This window comes from Typopeltis vanoorti, chromosome 2, assembly GCF_054136105.1.
Source record: "Typopeltis vanoorti isolate ZY-2024b chromosome 2, IOZ_Tvanoo_1.0, whole genome shotgun sequence".
Classification (NCBI taxonomy): domain Eukaryota; kingdom Metazoa; phylum Arthropoda; class Arachnida; order Uropygi; family Thelyphonidae; genus Typopeltis; species Typopeltis vanoorti.
In genome coordinates this window covers 181,528,549-181,543,048 of record NC_143550.1, presented here as the reverse complement: position 1 = coordinate 181,543,048, position 14,500 = coordinate 181,528,549, and the positions used below count along the sequence as shown (strand labels likewise).

The window sequence follows — 14,500 nt, the reverse complement described above, 5'->3', positions numbered from 1 at the left end:
AAAATCGTTGCCCTAGACTAACACAATACCGTAGGTCAGACTAGTGCGGGAATACAGTAATAATATAAAGTATCAAGATGAAATGTAAAGTTTAATAACCAGATCTTAAAAATAAGAATTTTTGGTAATTAATTAAATGTTCATGTTATTTTATTTAGTTATTTTTTTAACTAGAAGTTGTCAAGCTAGGCAGGTTAGTTTTGTGGTTTACGTAGCTTATTGTTGTATAGTGCTATTGCTTCAATGTAGTATCATCATCATCATCATCAAATTCCTGCAATGTACCCTCAAGGGGTGTACAGGATATGACAGTACTACATGAAAAATTTACATCATTACTAACTTCCTATCTATAATTTTCCTCCAAATCAGTCTGTTGCTTGTCAAGACTCCAACATTATCAGATCTTATATTTCTATCGTTTAAGCCACTTTGTACTGTATCAATCCACCTATATCTTGGTCTTCCTCTGGGTCGTTTTCCTGCCAACCTGGCAGAGAACACTTGTTTTGCTAATCTTTCCTCTCCCATTCTATTTAAGTGACCATACCATCTGAGATTAGCTCTGCTAACGCATTCCTGGATGCTAACAATGTCAAGTTCTTTCCTAATATCCTCATTTTTAATATGATATTGCCATTGATGCCATCTGTTCACGCCTCTAATCTTTCTCAGGACTCTCATATCTGCGGTCTCTAGTCTTTGGTCAAGTGTTTTACTTCTGACCCAGCTCTCAGATCCATAAGTTAAAACTGGTTTGAACACGATCTTGTATACTGCTAATTTAGTGTTCCGACTAATTTCTCTCTTATTCCATATGAATTTATTCAATTGACTTCCCACCATACCAGCTTTGCTGATTCTGTTGTCTATTTCTATATTTAATTTACAGTCTTCAGTAAAAATCGTACCTAAGTAGCTGAAATGCTTCACTTGTTCCACAGGTTCTCCATTCACAACACAGTTGACATTTTCAATGATTCTGCCTATTTTCATTGTCTTTGTCTTTGTCTTTTTATTGCTGACCTTCATACCATATCCATTACACAGCTATTCAATTTAGTCAGAGAAACTTGCAGACTTGTAGCGGATTTATTTAGAAGTATAACATCATCCGCATAAAGCAAAGAGCTGACATTAACATCTCCAATTTTGATATCAGGTTTAATACACTTTCCTTCATAATGTGATCCATATAGATAATGAATAACAGAGGGGATAATGTACATCCTTGTCTCACACCAGATTTAACATTAAACAATCTTCCTGTACTCCCTTCAATTCTAACTGCTGACTCACAACTCAAATAAAGACTAAGTATTGCTTGATATAATGCCCCATTGACACCATATAACTGCAGCGTTTTGAATAGCTTCTCTCTTGGCACCTTGTCATATGCCTTTTCTAAATCGACAAAATTTAAATACAAATCTTTGTTATATTCCCATGCTTTCTCGACTATTTGTCATAAAGTGAAGATCTGATCCTGACAGCCTCTATTTGGCCTGAATCCAGCTTGTTCTTCACCAAGCTTTTCTTCCACAATTCTTCTCAACCGTTTCTCAAGTATACTTGCATAGATCTTGCCTGGAACATTCAGAAGGGAAATACCTTTGTAATTCTCACATTCAATTTTATTTCCCTTTTTATATATGGGTACTATGAGAGCTCTACTCCAATCATCGGGAATTCGTCCCTCTGTCCAGGCTTTCTGAACTATGCAGTGCAGCCACTGTAAGACTTTTATACCACCATACTTGAACATTTCTGGTCGAATATCATCTACTCCTGCTGCCTTTCCACATTTCAAGCCTTTGATGGCTTTTTCTACTTCAAGTATGGATATGTATTCCTGACTGCATGCCTGGTCAGTGTTTTTTATCACTGTGCTGTCATCACTGCTTGTTTCATTTAGCAGTTTTTCAAAGTAATTACTCCATACTTCAAGGATTTCTTTTTCTCCTGTTTTCCTGTCACCTTTATCATCTCTAACTCCTTTTACAGCACTCTTTCCTCCATTCCTAAGCTTCTTCAACAACCTCCAGAATATTTTGCCACATACTTGATATTTATTTTCTATATTCTTGCCAAAGTCCTCCCATGACTTTTGTTTAGCTAGTTTTACACACTGTTTAGCTTTCTTACATTTGTCTCTGTATTCTGTAAGAGTAAAAGCTGACTTATTTGCCAGGAACTTTTGATATGCTTTCTTCTTTTCCTTCACTGCCTCTTTAACTTCCTGTGTCCACCAGGAAGTTCTGATTTTTTTATCCTTGCATACAACCTCACCACATGCCTCTCTGGCAGAATCAATCAATGTTTTCTTCAGAGTTTGCCACTGAATCTCCAAGGTTTGATTCCTGTTCTCAAACTCTTTCATTTTCTTTTCAATAATCTTTGTGTATTTTAGTCCACAGTTCACATCTGAGAGCTGCTCAACTTTTATTCGCTTTAAAACTTTCTTACATGTTATTCTTTTCAATATGAAATTCAATTTTATCCTGCTCAAGACTAAATAATGATCACTGCCAATTTCAAATCCTCTGTACACTCTGGTGTCCTGTACCAGCGAAAAAACATCACTATCAACAATAACATAGTCAATGAGACTTTTCTTATTCCTAGCCTCTTCTCTCCATGTGAATTTGTGCACATTTTTATGTTGGAACATGGTGTTAGTAATAACCAGTCCATGTCCTGAGCAGAAATCCAACAGGTATTTGCCATTATTATTAGCTTTGATCTTTTCTCCAAATTTTCCCAAAATATTTTTGTATGTTTCACAATCATTTCCTACTCTGCTATTTAGATCCCCAACAAGGACCAACTTTTCCTTTTTCATTGTGTCAGTTGCTTTTTCTAAAGCCTCAAAAAATTCCTCCACCTCTACCTTAGTAGAACCTTCTGTGGGACCATAGGCACAAATAAGTCTCATTGTCCAGTTCCCCATTCTCATATTTGCCCACATCACTCTACTTAAGACAGCCTGCAATTCAAGAAGATTAGCCTCGTATTTTGTGTTGAATACTATGGCTACTCCTTCTTTTCCTTGATTGTCATTGCCTGAATATAACATTTTGTATTTATTGCTCAGAAAGATCTCACCAGTTTTGGTCTTTTTTGTTTCAGTCACCCCTATTATGTCAATCTGGTACTTATCTAATTCCTCAGCTAGCTCCATTTCTTTGCCATTCAGGCTTTTTACATTGATAGTACCGATCTTTAACTCTGGTGATGTTGAGTTGGGGTTTGTTTTCGGATTTGTTCCAGTAGCTGACTTTTCGCTGTTCGCCCTGGTTCCCTGGCAAAAACAACGGGGGCCTTGTTTAACCGGGCGACGCCATAGCCGGTATGAAATTTTGTCATGTCGTACCATCATTTTTTATTTTGGTTTAACCAATAAGAATACAATTTGGTCGGCTAAATCCCAAATTTCCAGCCCATCCTCGTTCGTTCAGTATCCAAGTAGATACCCAACAGGGTGCACCACGAGAAGGTGAGGATTGGACATTAGGTCAGAAGCCCTGGTCGGTTCTCCGCATTCCTTTAAAGGCTATGTGGAGGTCTCCTCTCAGTTATACAGCTTTGACCTTTAAGCACCCCTCAATGTAGTATGTATATAGATATTCCTGAAGATGACCTTAATATAAAGGTTGAAACCTAGAATTTTAATATTATTAAAGATTTTATCTGAAATGGTAGTTGTGTCTTTTAATCTAGTATAATAAGATTTGAAAATAAACAGGAATTGCATGCACTCCTTTACAGCATTTTAAACAATGTGATTATTTTAAACACTTAGCTTTGACCAGTTCTTTTCCTATAATGTTTTTAAATAAGCTCTTTATGGATAAAAGGAATATTGTGAAATAATAGATGTGTATAGTAGACATAATATGAATAAGAATAGAAAATCTTTTTTATTTTTACTTTTTATTTAAAGCATGTTCTCTTTATTATTATTCTATTACCTATCACTTTGACAGATTCCTTTATCCAAGTCTCCCTGTTTCTAGTTTTCTTTTTAAATTGCATATAATCTCTTCTGGTTAATGTCAGTAAATGTAATAATGTATATTTGGATCATCATCATCTTCTTTGAGGTGCTTAAGGGTCAAAGCTGTATAACCGAGAGGACTCCACATAGCCTTTAAAGGAATGTGGAGAACCGACCAGGGATTCTGACCTCATGTCCAATCCTCACCTTCTCGTGGTGCACCACCTGGATACTGAAATGAACAAGGATTGGCTGGCAATTTGGGATTCAGCTGACAAAATTGTATTCTTATTGGCTTAAACCAAAATATAAAATGATGGTACAACATGACAGATTTCATGCCAGCTGGAAGCGTTGCCCTGTTAAACAAGGTCCCCGTTATTTTCCCCAGGAAACCAGGGCAAACAGTGACAAGTCAGCTACTGGAACAAATCCTAAAACACACTCCAATGCAACATCACCAGAGTTCAAGATTAGTACTTTCAACATAAGCCTGAATGGCAAAGAAATGAAGCTAGCTGAGGAATTGAATAAGTACCAGATTGACATAATAGTTGACTGAAACAAAAAAAGACAAAACCTGGTGAGAACTTTCTGAGCAATAAATACAAAATGTTATATTCAGGCAATGACAATCAAGGAAAAGGAGTAGCCATAGTATTCAACACTAAATACAAAGCTAATCTTCTTGAATAGCAGGCAGTCTCAAGTAGAGTGATATGGGCAAATATCAGAATGGGGAACTGGACAGTGAGACTTATTTGTGCCTATGGTCCCACAGAAGGTTCTACTAAGGTATAAGTGGAGGAATCTTTTGAGACTTTAGAGAAAGCAACTGACACAATGAAAAAGGAAAAGTTGGTCCTTGTTGGGGATCTAAATAGCAGAGTAGGAAATGATTGTGAGACATACAAAAATATTTTGGGAAAATTTGAAGAAAAGAGCAAAGCTAATAATAATGGCAAATACCTGTTGGATTTCTGCTCAGGACATGGACTGGTTATTACTAACACCATGTTCCATCATAAAAATGCGCACAAATTCACATGGAGAGAAGAGGCAAGGAATAAGAAAAGTCTCATTGACTATGTTATTGTCAATTGTGATGTTTTCTCCTTGGTGCAGGACACCAGAGCGTACAGAGGATTTGAAATTGGAAGTGATCACTATTTAGTCTTGAGCAGGATAAAATTGAATTTCATTTTGAAAAGAAAAACATGTAAGAAAGTTTTAAAGCGAATAAAAGTTGAGCAGCTCTTAGATGTGAACTGTAGACTAAAATACACAAACATTATTTAAGAAAAAAATTAGAGTTTGAGAACAGGAACAAAACCTTGTATATTCACTTGCAGGCCCTGAAGAAAACATTAAGCCAGAGAGGCATGTGGTGAGGTCTGCAAGGATAGAAAAATCATGGTGGACACAGGAAGTTGAAGGAAAAGAACACAGCATCAAAAGTTCCTGGCAACTAAGCCAGCCTGTGCTCTTAGAGAATACAGAGACAAATGTAAGAAAGCTTAACACTGTGTAAAACTAGCTAAACAAAAGTCATTGGATGAATTTCCTGATTTCTATGTAATTTTCTATGTAATGAATTTAATTTCTATATAAGAACAAAGGAAATAAACATCAAGAATGTGGTAAAATATTCTGGAGGGGCTGTTGAAAAAAAGCTCAGAAATGGAGGACAAAGTGCTGTAAAAGGAATTAGAGATAAAAGGTGATGTGAAAACTGGAGAAAAAGATATCCTTGATGTATGGTGTAATTACTTTGAAACATTGCTGAACAAAACAATCAGTGACAGCACAGTGGTGAAAAATACTCAACAGGCATATAATCAGGAATACATATCCATACTTAAGTAGAAAAAGCCATCATATGAAAATAGGCAGAAACATAGAAAATATCAGCTGCATTGTGAATGGAGAACCTATAGAACAGGTGAAACAATTCAGCTACTTAGGCACGAGTTTTAGTGAAGATGGTAAATTAAATATGGAAATAGACAATAGAATCAACAAAGCTGGTATGGTAGGAAGTCAACTGAATAAATTTATATGGAATAAGAGAGAAATTAGTCAAAACACCAAATTAGCTGTATACAAGACGGTGTGTTCAAACCAATTTTAACTTATGTATCTGAGAGCTGGGTCAGAAGTAAAACACTTGATCAAAGACTAGAGACTGCATATAGGAGAGTCCTGAGAAAGATTAGGGGCATGAACAGATGGCATCAATGGCAACATCACATTAAAAACGTGGATGTTAGGAAAGAACTTAACATTGTTAGCATCCAGGGATGTATTAGCAGAGTCAGTCTCGTGGTATGGTCCCTTAAACAGAATGGGAGAGGAAAGATTAGCAAAACAAGTGTTCTCTGCCAGGTTGGCAGGAAAATAACCCAGAGGAAGAAGATATAGGTGGATTGATATGGTAAAAAAGCTTTTGAAGATAGAAATAGAAACAATCATGAGAATGTTCTTGAAAGGGATAGATAGGGCTATGCTGGGGACATAGTTTTGGGTGGACATTGTGTTTAATGGGTGCACTGAGCTACAAGTGCTGGAAAAAGGGAATATGACTGGTAAATGATATTGCAACAAAGTTCTTATTGGTGACAATACTACATCACATTGTACAAGTGCAGTGGAGATACTTCTGGAGGCTGAGGATGTTAATCGAATTGAATGGCCAGCACGCTCCCCAGATCTCAACCCTACAGAACTTGTAGGGGATGCAATTGGTAGATCCATTTCTGCTCGAATTTCCCATCCAGAAAAGAAACAAAACTTTATCCTTTCTCTGAATGAGCAGTAGGCCAGTTTGTCTCACTACTGAATCATTTGGTGCTAAGCATAGTATGACATTGTGAGAGCCTAATCGCAGTTCGGGGTGGACATATTCCATACTCAAGTAGTTTTCTTTAAGCACTGTACATTAATTCCTTAACTGTGTCTTTTGGAAATTTGTAACTTTTGTCAAAAATATATTGCTGTTTATTTTGTACAAAATTTATAGCATATTTTTTGTGTAATATAATTTATTAGTATGCTGCTAATAAATTATATTCATATTTTCTGTAGTCAAAATTTTTTGTTATACAAGTAAAAAATGTAGTTCATCCTTAACTTTTTGACATCAATCTATATTGCATTATTATGAATTTTTGTTTTTGTTTAATTTCCTATTAATGAATAATTTATTTTATATACGGTTTCTAATTGTGCATGGTATTCAGCGTTGTTATAATGTTTCTAAAAATCGAGATGTAAGAGGAAGAATTCATCATAAAATATTATTACTAGAATCATGTTTAATTTAAAAGTCTTTATTTGTAAAATTTTCGGTAAGTTTCATAGGCATTGTCTTTAAGTGAAATATACTCCTGATGTTCTTCAAGATGAATTTGTGCAGAACAACCAGTTTGCCCATAATAACATAAGCTGTGGGAACAGGGGATTCTGTAAACTCCATGATAAGAAAGAGGAGGAGAATATTTATCTTTCGGTGAGGTAATCAAATTTACCTGAAAGTAGAAAATAACAATTGTCTTCCTTTTCTGGATGTTCTCATTCATCGTGAACTACTATATTTACTTGAATATAACTCGCACTCTTGATTTTACTTTACGAAAAAAGAAATTAAAAAGTTTTGCATATACCTTGCACACAAAAAAAAAAAGTTTAAACACATTCATATTGGGGCGATAGTAATTCGTTCCCCACAGTAAAGAACATGCCCTCCCCAACAATCACTCTACTGCAGATGCAAGAAAAACAAATAGTTTTATTGTATCACTGAATAAGATACAGAGAAATTTGCAGTCTGTGTAATATATTTTTCAACAAATAGTGCAATTAGAGACAACTAGGATAAAAACATCACTAAGTAATGAATCACATGTCCCCTCTGACAGAAACTGTGCTGTGTAGACTCAAGCAAAACATGTTGCACTGGCAAACACAGAATCTAACTTAAAAAACGATTGTCCAGTTTTTCAGTTACATGAAATAAGTGTTTGTTTGATTGTATTTGAAATTTTCACTGTCATTAAGACAGATCACAAAGGCTAATTTCAAATTGCAAACATGCCATATAATGTGTGTGTGTGTGTGTCTTTCCACCAGCTTGATGCTGAAACGGCACCCAAACAAGCAGCAATGAAATTCAACTGAAGGGTTGAAACTTTGTGTGAGTTAGCCTGCCTGTGCAATGCTGAAACAGGCTAACTCACAGATATGAAATTCGATTGAAGAGAATTAGCATTTCAACTCAATCTTTGTTGTTGGGTCATGCGATCTTTTGTTAATACCACACCAATCATATGCATGTCTTCATGGCTGCTCTATCTCTGTTGGCATACTATTGTTGTCTGTTTTGGTTTCTGCTTTCACTTCTCATTAGTCATTCCTGAAGGTTTGTTCATTACATATCTTGAGTCGTGTAAATTATTGGTAATTTTTGCTTGAAATAATGGGAAAGAAGATGACGCTATTTGGGTAGATGACTTTGACAGTGCACACAAGGAAGCTGCTCTCGAGGCTGGAAGTAGCGATAGCAAATTGGAGAATCTTGGTAAGTCATACCATTTTCAGATTTTTCATGAAAACTTTAGTTTCCGAAAATCCCCACATATATCTCGCACTATGATGCCAAGCAGGAAAACACTGTTCACTCTGCCGGATGAAAAAGAACCTACATCCCATATCTGTGCATAGTCTCTAAAGGCTCTGGAGACCACCCTCTACCAACAACCAGAATCATCCTCAACAGATTCCCTAACAGCCATCATTGTCCTACACTAATAGAGACTGGGACATCAATCCCAATCATCAGTGGAACACCAGTTGCTACATGGAACCTTTGCAGATCCAATTGGAATGTATTTGAGAAACAAACTGAGCAAATCATTACAGCAATACCACCCACCCCTAATTGCTATCCCAGATTTGTTAAACTAATCAGAACTGCAGCCAAAGTGTCTGTTCCTAGAGGCTACATCCCATACTGGAGTGGGTAAACTGAGGAACTTTTAGCTAAATATGAAGAAACTTGAAGACCCAACTGTTGCTAAGGTGCTCATAGCAATGCTGGACAAAAACAGAAATGAAAGATGGATCTCAATCCATAAACTTGACTTCACCAAATCTAGCTGAAAAGCTGGTTACTTCTGAGAAAATTGGGGGGGGGGGGGGGTTCAGAACCACAACACACAAATCACCAGAGATAACGCCTAATCAGATGGCTAATCATTTACTGAAAACCTCCAAGATGATCCCCGAGCTTATATATCCAGTATCTCAGGAAGAGGTACAAGAAGTCTTAAAATTTACCAACAATTGCAACGCTGCGGGAGTGGATGGTATCCTCCCTGAGTTTCTAAAACATCTTGGCCAACGAGGTCAAACATGGCCGGCTATCCTTTTGGAAAACTACCAAATCTGTGCCAGGAAGCCAAAATAATTGCGGTGCCCAAACCAAGGAAAGATCCAAATCATGTCAAAAATCTATGACCTATCTCCTTGCTTTGCTCCACCTTTAAGCTCTTTGAAAGAATTCTCCTTAAAAGAATTTCACCACTCATCGAAAGAGCACTCCCGATTGAACAAGCTGGCTTCAGGCCGGAAAGAAGTTGCTGTGACCAGGTCCTGGTCGTGACAACACAGATTGAAGCAGGCTTCCAAAAGAAACTTAAATCCATAGTCACTTTCATTGACCTAACATCAGCTTATGACACAGTCTGGATCAGGAGCCTTCTCCTAAAGCTAGGTAACATAAGGTGCAAAAAACTTTCCAGCTTTTTGAATCCATTCTCTCCAACAGAAAGATTGAGTCCATATTGACGGAAAAAAGAGCAGGCCCAGTTTGCTTCACAACGGTCTCCCAGAGGGCTCTGTGTTATCCCCTGAACTCTTTAACATCTATGTGTATGACTTACCACATACCAGCTCAAGCAAGTATATGTACTGATGACCTAGTAATCCTATGCCAATCTATCTCCTTTGCCAACCTGGAATCAACCTTGAACATCATGGAAGAGTACTTCAAGCATTGGTACCTGAAGCCAAATCCAATAAAAACTGTTCACATTATTTCACCTGAACAATGCATAGGCAAATCGACACCTCAACCTTTCTTTCTGTGGCAAAATGGTAGAACATGAGCCTCACCCAAAATACCTCGTAGTGAGGCTGGCCTTACCTATAAAAGACACATACCAACCTGTCCAACAAAATTAAAACGAGGAATAATATAATTTCAAGGCTTGCTGGAACAACCTGTGGTTGTGGTGCAGAAGTCTTAAGGTCGTCTGCACTAGTCCTCGCATTCTGTGCAGCAGAATACTGTGCCTCTGTCTGGGAAAGAAGTGCTCACTCAGCCAAACTCTACCATGCGCACAATTAGTAGGATACTGAGAAGCACCCTGGTTGCCTGTCCTATCTAACATTGCTCCACCAAGTGTGCAGAGAAGACAAGCCTCGATTAAAGTAATAGCAACTCGCTCCTGTCCCTGTACCAAAATCTCATGAATCCACCTACTCTTTACCTAAAATCAAGAAACCCTTTCTGGTCCATGGACGAACTCGCTTCAGCTGCCTTACGATCAACACCTGACTGGAGAGAGAGAGAGAGAGAGAGAACACTGGTCCAACAAATGGCTTCCTGGTTGAAGATCCCAGTGCTCCGCAGCATGGTTTTGCTCTTCGTAGGAAGATTTGGTCACCTATCAACAGGATCAGAACTAATCAGGGCGGATGTGGCTACCTACTACAGTCAGACGATCCTTATTGTGATTGTTTTCCCATGGCCCAGATTATTACTCATATTGTGAATGACTGTCCAAGGTGCCAATTTCATGGTTGTGGCCTCCAGGACATCCACGAGGTGACAGATGAGGCCCTGGATTGGCTTTCTAGACTGGACATTGACCTGTAGCTGCTTTGTATTTCTTTTGCCATAACATTAAATAAATAAAATATAGAAAACCAACTCATGCTGGTAAATACATTGATTCTAACTCGCATCATCACCCTTGCCAGAAATATAGTGTAATCGATTCTTTAGTTGACAGAGTTCATAAAATATGTTCTACAGATTCTCTTCTAAACAAAGAACTGTTTATTATCAGAACTACCTTTACTTCTAATGGTTATAATGAAAACTATTGAAAAAAATCAGCGGCTGTCATCTTAACCCATCTCAAAAAATTATCAGAATTTATATTTCATATGTTAAAGGACTTTTAGAAAAAATAGCAAGACTACTTCCACAGATTAACTTACAAGTCTCTTTCCATCCAGTTTACAAACTTTAATACCTTCCTTATCTTACCTAAAGACAAATATCCCCTTTCTTATCCTGGAGTTTACAGTATCCCCTGCTCTTGTGACTTATGCTATTATGGACAAACTGGTCGTTTTGCACAAGTTCGCCTTGAAGAACATCAGGAATACTGATGTTACATACTGAAATGCTTAATACTGATACACTTAAGGAACCCAACAAATTCGGTTTAGCCTGCCATGCATTATCTACAAAACACAGGATTCAGTGGAACAAAACCAAAATGTTACAGAAAGGTTATTTTCTTCCAGAAATACTAGAAGAAAAGCTGTGAAGCACAATCGCAACCCAAACCTGGACAAAAATGATTGCCTAATACTTTCACAATTTTGGAAAGTTATACTGACTAATTCTCACCATTCATGTATGGAGAACTTGTTGAAAAATGGACTGAAAATCTTTCTCTAAACCTGATACATAACCCAAAACTCCCTGCATCTTTCAACAGTGGCAGATGGAAGTGAGGCTATAACTCTCACTCAAAAATATCCAGCATTTGTGTTAAACAGGTTTTAAATCCCATTCAGCATACTCAACATAGACCTATAATGCTTCAATTCAACCCACCATTATGCCTAACACAGTCCCTTACAGACGACGATTTAATTTCAAAAAAGCTAATTAGAAGGATTTCATGGGAGATCTTGACTGCTCCATAGAACCCATCACTCCAAACCCTAGCGAGTATCCCCAATTCATAAAAAATACTAAGGAAATTCTCCACCAAACACATCCCCTGAGGATGCCACAAAATCTACATTCTAGACCTTTCAGTGATTAGCATATAAGCCCAGTATGCTAATTACTTACAACTTTACAACACCAACCCCTTCTCAGAGGAGACTATCCATGCCTGAGAAAAATTATGCTCCAAGATGGCAGAGGAAGGCATTCCTCAAGGAAAAAAGAAATAGAAGCGATTGATATGACCCATAGTAGCAGAAAGTCATGGAACTTTATCAACAGAATTAGGAAAGATTTCACTAAACCATATGAGCTTTCATAGGTAAGAGCTAATCAAATTGCTCACCAACTGCTGCTGAATGGAAAATTCCCTCAAAAGCACCCAAAAAATAAGATACTTAGAACCCCAAGCGAGGAACAAAATATGATTAACTCAGATTTCACCATCACTGAACTCAATGCTCTCACAAACCTATTAAAACCTAGAAAATCTGCAGGATTTGATGATATCTGTAATGAACAAATTAAACATTTTGGATCCAGGACTAAAGAGTGGTTATTAAACCTATACAACACTTTCCTCAGAACCCTAAGGATACCAACTATCTGAAAGCATGCTAAAATGATGGCATTTCTAAAACCAGGGAAAACTCCAACTGAAGCAAAAAAATTAGACCTATATCACTACTCAGCAACCTCTTTAAACTCTATGAATGATTAATTTTAAATAGGCTACAACCTCTAATCGAACCTCATCTTATTGCTCAGCAGGCTGGTTTTAGACCAGACAAATACTGCACATCACAAATTCTCAACCTCATTCAATATATAGAAAATGGTTATGAGCAAAAGCTAGCAACAGGAGCAATCTTAATGTAGACCTAACTGCAGCATATGATACCATAAACCATCTCACACTCAGAAATAAAATATACAGAATAACCAGAGACTGTCGCCTTGTTCTCCTGTTCCAGTCACTCTTGGAAAATAGATGCTTTTTTGTGGACCTGGGTAGGAAGAGCCACTGTCACCCCCCCCCCCCCCCCCCCAAAAAATGGCCTCCTCCAGGGAAGTGTGTTATTATCACCATTACTTTTCGACATCTACATCAATGATCCCCCATCATTCCAGGAACTAGAAATTTTTTCTATGCTGATGGCCTTGCCATAGCTACTCAATCAAAAAATTCCAAGTTCATTGAAACTACTCTATCACTTGCCTTAAATAGTCTAATCACATATTATAGCAGTAATCAATTAAAACTCTTAAAAACCCAGACTGGCCTTTTCCACCTTAACAATAAGGAAGCTACTAGCAATCTGTAGTTTCTAACAAGAAACTACAGATTTCTTGGGAATTCTCTAATATAGAACATTCTTGGAACCCAGTCTACCTTGTTGTGACTCTTGATCACACTCTTTCATATAAAACACACATAGAAAAAAACAAAGGCAAAAGTGAATGCAAGAAACGATATACTAAGAAAGCTTCCTCCTCCAAATGGGATGCAGACCCTAGCACACTGAGCTCTTCTGCCTTAGCCCTTTGCTATTGTTCTGCTGATATGCCTACCTGGTATGGTCCAGATCTACCATGCTGAAAAACTTGACCCAGCATTGAATGAAAGCTGTCACTTAATTACAGGATGTCTGAAACCAACACCACTAAGAGACCTGTATACTTTAGCTGGTATTGCACCCCTTCAATTCGAAGATCTGCATTCTCAGCTGACGAAAGAAGCAGACAAATGAATGATGAACACCATCCCCTATTCAGCCAGACCACAGTCCTCCAAAGACTAATATCCCAATATACTGTAGCTTCCTTACAACTATTGTACCACCTAAAAACCCTCCAGAGACAAGACTTCAACAATGGCTTGCACTATACCCTGAGAATAATACTGGTATTTCAACAGCCGAACATCTTCCACGTGGTGCCTACTTGGACTGGAATACTTGGAAGCCTCAACAGACTACGAACGCCAGGACACTGCAAACATAACCTCATCAAATGGGGCTACCTCACTGGACGAGATAATTGTATGGGACAACCCAGTCCATGGAACTTCTTTCTTTCTTGCCCCCTTCTTCAATCACCTTGCACAAAAGAGGATCTTATATCCTGCACAGAAAGAGCAGTTGATTGTGCAAGATATTGGAGGAACATCTGACCATATTTATTGTATATAACTTATATATGTATAGTTTCTTTTTTTTCTTCATATTTTACTTATTATTCTCTATATCATTTACCTACTAAATTTAAGCTGTTCTCATTTGTAATGTATCCTAATTTGTTGTAAATAATGTTGTACTGATTACTTACTACTGTACCACTTGTGTTTGGATACTAAATAAATAACCATTCATGTATTCCTCAATTTGTAATTAGTTTTTTGTTTATATTTAAAAATAATTTATTAATTATTTTATTATAATTTATTTTGGATATCTATTACATGCAAATGGAGC

At 37.3% G+C, this 14,500-nt stretch overlaps 1 protein-coding gene across 1 annotated transcript in view; it reads left to right on the top strand.

The window, feature by feature from the left end:
• The window catches only part of LOC150109709 (uncharacterized), a 288,439-nt gene that overhangs the window by 125,511 nt on the left and 148,428 nt on the right, over positions 1-14,500 (top strand). The gene's annotated exons all lie outside the window — the stretch shown is intronic.